The sequence below is a fragment of the Ascaphus truei genome, unplaced genomic scaffold, assembly GCF_040206685.1.
Source record: "Ascaphus truei isolate aAscTru1 unplaced genomic scaffold, aAscTru1.hap1 HAP1_SCAFFOLD_493, whole genome shotgun sequence".
NCBI lineage: Eukaryota > Metazoa > Chordata > Amphibia > Anura > Ascaphidae > Ascaphus > Ascaphus truei.
The window spans coordinates 223,381-228,371 of NW_027456824.1; the positions used below are offsets into that span (position 1 = coordinate 223,381).

A 4,991-nucleotide genomic window follows, 5' to 3' on the forward strand; every position below is an offset into this window, starting at 1 on the left:
CACACCTAAGATGGCGGATCCCTCCAAGACGGGCGAGCACCAGGACTGTACAAGAAATTGTTGCAGAATATTGTCCGGATCTGGCGTGAAAAACAGAGCCCCGCCCCTGCGCTGTGAGTGGCTCAGCGCAGAGTCAGAACCACTCCTTGAAAGAAGGTGCTCCTCCTCTGGAGTCCACCAGGGGGAGCCAGCACAGTGAGTCTCAATCAGTAACTGCTGTCTCCACTAAGGACAGTACAGGATGCAGCGAACCACATCCGCAGTTGTATGGTGTTTGGCCAGCAGAGGGACTGTATGTGACATTTCTTTTGTGCCCGTGCTTACAGAAAGACCTTAATCTCTCTGGTGGTATGAACTTTGATCCCTATCAGCGACCACGAGGGGTTCAGGTTGTGAAAGTGGAAGGTAAAAGGTACGTCAGGTGCCTATGCCCCAAGTGTGATTTTCCAGATGGCGAATTGAGCTGGGGACCCAAGTGTGCCTGCTGCGAGGCACAGTTCCTAAAACCAGTGCTGCTGTGTGCTACGGAACCCGCAGAGGAAGATGCGGCTAACCAACCTACCTCAATTACTGAGGGCCCATGCGCCCTAACCTTGGTTCCAGATTCGGTTCAAATGCCGGAACCACAGATGACAAGTGAAGCTGAGGACAAAGAGCCATTTGCCTCGCCTACTGTGGGGCCATGTGCCCTACCACTGCCAGTCCAGCCTACTACGATGGTACCATCGGTCCTAGGCTTGGGATCAGTACCTAACGACGACAAGGGTGAGTTGATTGCCCAGGTGTGTCGGGTGTGAGCTTCCAGGTGACCGCGGAGCACGGTAGCTCCTTAAGTCTGGCCACCAGGACGATTGGCTCCACTCGGCATCGCGTCCTGACGGAGGTGTCCCCCATAGAAGACCGCTGTCCAGTGGTGCGAGTGTACCAGTACCCACCGCCTATCGTCCAGGTGAAGAGGAAAGACAGCCCCATCATGATGTCCAGTGCTGCTATAAGTATTACTGTGACTGAACTGAGTGTGAGCCCGTGCGCTCCAACCCAAATGGTCCCAGGACTGGGATCCAACGCTCCAGAGTTTAAAGACAGTGAGTGGACTGCCCCAGAAGTGCCGGGGACAGGTCCCAAGACAGCCGAGGTGGGAACTGACAGCATCCCTGAGGACCTGTTGGCCACCATGAATCACCGCAGTGTTTAGGTATCAACCCTTTACCCCCTGCAGGATGTAACAGAGACTTTGAGTACAGAGACATTGCTAATTGCTCGCTTCCCAGTGGAAGCCTCCCAGGTACTTACAGTAGGGACAAGGACTGTGTTGTTAGTGATCCAGTGAAATTTGCCTCCGCTAAGCGCGACATGGAGCGTTTCATTCGCCATGTGGTGGACCGAGGAAAAGGTCAAGACCTCCTGGCTTACTGCTTCCTTGCCGCAGATGGCCAGGTAAAGGTCTGGCCAAGAGACACTTTGCTATTCCTTCCACCAGGGGGAGGAAGTAGTTCGGAACCAGTGACTGTTACCCCAGAGCATAATTTCCAAGAGATTACCCAGGTGGAGGCTCACAAAAGTCAAAGTGAGGTACCCCCACATTATCAGTTAGGGGCACCCCACAATAGGTCTCAGCAAGCAGCTAACACTCAGCTGGCCTCGGTTATCTTATGTGAACTGAACTGTACCCTATTGTTTAGAGTCAAGTGTGATAAGTTGTACATATCATGCCCTGCATTTTTATTGTATACACGTATGCTGAGTGACGTCGTTCCCCAAGCGGGGACGTTGGATTTTTCACCAGGGGGAGAGTTTAGCAGGCTTCCCCCTAGCTCCCTTACCACCGCGGTAGCCATTACAGGATCGCGCATGCGCAGTAAAGATAGCGCACGCGGTCCCAATGCTACAGAGGTCCTGAGTGGACTACAATTCCCAGCAGCCTCTGGGGATTGCCCTTTCACCCACGTCACGTGCAGCCAGCCAGCAAATAGGGTTTTGCAGCTTCTCCTGTGGAGGAAGGATACAATGCTGCGGGGACCACGTTGTCAGTTTGAGCTGGGAGCAGGAAGGGGGAGGAAGTGTGTAAGGAGCAAGGCTCTTACACTAGGCCAGGTTACCCCCAGGTCCCAGGTAGGTCCCACTCCCCACTATGTTAGTGGGTAAGTTCTTAGGGAAGGCCCCTTAGATAGGGACCCTGCCCTTAGGTGTGTGTAAGTCTAGTCAGTGGCACAGCTGCCGTGGTGTGTGCTCTGACTAGAATATACAGAGTGGCTTTGTAGTGCAGCCACAGCAGTTATTTGGCGGTGTCAGTGAGAGGCCCCTCATAGGAGGAAGGGGGGTTGCTTTCTAGTTGTTCAGTGTGTTATATCACCAGTGGCAGTTGCATGTGGTGAGCTGCCAGAGTCTGGGATCAGACAGAAGCTACAGGGAGAGTTCTTCTGCGGGCAGGGACTAGGGTAGAGGTATACCCCAGGGCCCAGTTAGTCCCCTATGACACCAGAGGAAGCTATATGGTATAGGGTCGGCCTTAGGACAGGGACTCCTTCACCATATTTAGAGAGCAAGAGGATTTCTGTCTGACAGTACCTGACTGTCAGTACAACGTGTATCAGAGACTGTGTTCAAGGTTCATTCCGGCTGGAGATTCTTTTCCCTGTGGAGTCAGCGTGTGCATCCATTCCTGCAGAGAGCAGCGCAGCACACCATGGGATCACTGTGCGGTGTTGCTGAGTCCAAGGATTTTCCTGACCAGGACTGGTCAGGGAGGTAGTTTACATTAAGTGCACCACCGGGCCCCAACACAGGGAAGCGCTATCCCTCACACACACTTTCTTTACTGTTGTGGACACTCAAGAGACTGAGGGGAATGTGATGATGGACATGTGGGTGAGGGGATGGTATGCATTCAGAGTGATGCACTGTTATTCATATATTGTTTGATGTTATGCAAAGAGAGTGTTATTGAAGTTACAAGTCATGCTCAGTAAATACTGTTTATTCACACAGTGTGTATTTACTGTATGGTTGTTCTGGTGAGGGCACACTCCCACCCCGTTGGGATCCCTCATCAGTGGAGGCGCTGCACCGAGTGTAAGTACATACCCCAGGTTTCCCATGGCGGAAGCTCAGCTCTCCTGGTTGCCAAACAGGTACCGCACCACACTGAGAAGTAGTTAGATACACCTACCCACCCCAATCTCACTTAGGGGGGGGAAAGAGGGCTGCACATAGAAGCAAGCTGACACTGTCTGCTGCTCCCTGGATAGAGATAGAGATAGATAGATAGATAGATAGATAGATAGATAGATAGATAGATAGATAGATAGATAGATAGATAGATAGATAGATAGATAGATACATAGATACATAGATACATAGATACATAGATACATAGATACATAGATACATAGATAGATAGATAGATAGATAGATAGATAGATAGATAGATAGATAGATAGATAGATAGATAGATAGATAGATAGATAGATACATAGATAGATACATAGATAGATACATAGATAGATACATAGATAGATACATAGATACATAGATACATAGATACATAGATACATAGATACATAGATACATAGATAGATAGATAGATAGATAGATAGATAGATAGATAGATAGATAGATAGATAGATAGATAGATAGATAGATGGATAGATCGATAGATCGTTTTTTTGCATCGCTCAGCAGATACATTTTTACTGCTGCTGCAGCAGCGACTCATATTCTAAAGTTCTTGGCCCTTTTTGTTTAGAATGTTTTTTTCATGAATTATATGTGTTTTCCTATTTCCCAATCCACCTGAATTTATTCCTAAATGTCTGCGCAGGTGCCTAATTGTCATTTCTCCCTGTTTGAGATGTTGCTACCTGGCTAGTTGGTGGGTGGGTGGGTGCTCCTTTTATGCCACAGTTATTGACCAGGCCCAAAGCCCAAGCAGTGGCAATAGCAGCTTGTCTGAACAAACACCTGTGCTGTGGGTGGTGGTTGTTGATTTTTGTTTCTGTTTTTTCTAACAGTCCAAAAACAGGGGAGAGCGCGCACGCAGTCCCCCACTACCAGAAATTGTGCAGTCGAGTTTCCCGCATGTGGGGAAATCGCAGAGGTCAGCTAGCTCCAAGTGCAATGAGCAAGCCTCGCCCTGGGAGAGCCACCTGCAGGATCGTGGCTTTTTTTTATTTTTTTTTCTATTAAATGTTTTTATTTACTTATTTTATTTAAATAAATGTATTTATCTACATCTTCCCTACCTTCTTGCACTCTCTCTGCTGCTGCTGCTGCTGCTGCATAAAAAGGGAGAGATGCCCAGTCCTGCTGGCAAACTTGACACTTTGCCCTTTACCAGCATGGCTGCTTACATGGCATTTGCATAAATATAGAAGCAAGCTAATACTGTCTGCTGCTCCCTGGATAGAGATAGATAGATAGATAGATAGATAGATAGATAGATAGATAGATAGATGGATAGATAGATAGATAGATAGATAGATAGATGTTTTTTGCAACGCTCAGCAGATAGTTTGCAATCTGTTGGTTTTAAATGCTGCTCTTTGTTACTTTGGAGCCTAGAAACTCTAGAACAGGGTTTCCCAAACTTTTTTCTCCGTGGCCCGGTTATTTTTATACTTCTACTTCGTGACCCACTAAAATTTTTATATCCTATACTGGCCTATAGGTAAAATAAAACAGATAAGAATGTCCATACAGAGAGACTGGGGGGGGGGGGAAGAGAGAGATCAGGGAGAGGGCAGAGAGAGACCAGGGAGGGGGCAGAGAGAGACCAGCGAGGGGGCAGAGAGAGACCAGGGAGGGGGACAGAGAGAGACCAGGGAGGGGGCAGAGAGAGACCAGCGAGGGGGCAGAGAGAGACCAGGGAGGGGGACAGAGAGAGACCAGGGGTGGGGGCAGAGAGAGACCAGGGAGGGGGCAGAGAGAGACCAGGGAGGGGGCAGAGAGAGACCAGGGAGGGGGCAGAGAGAGACCAGGGAGGGGGACAGAGA

General features: G+C 49.0%; 1 non-coding gene across 1 annotated transcript; it reads right to left on the bottom strand.

The window, feature by feature from the left end:
* Window positions 1-4,018: 4,018 nt before the first annotated feature.
* On the bottom strand, window positions 4,019-4,178 carry LOC142484980 (U1 spliceosomal RNA). The gene has a single exon (XR_012798326.1). It is a non-coding gene; the product is annotated as a U1 spliceosomal RNA (small nuclear RNA).
* Between the last annotated feature and the right edge of the window lie 813 nt (window positions 4,179-4,991).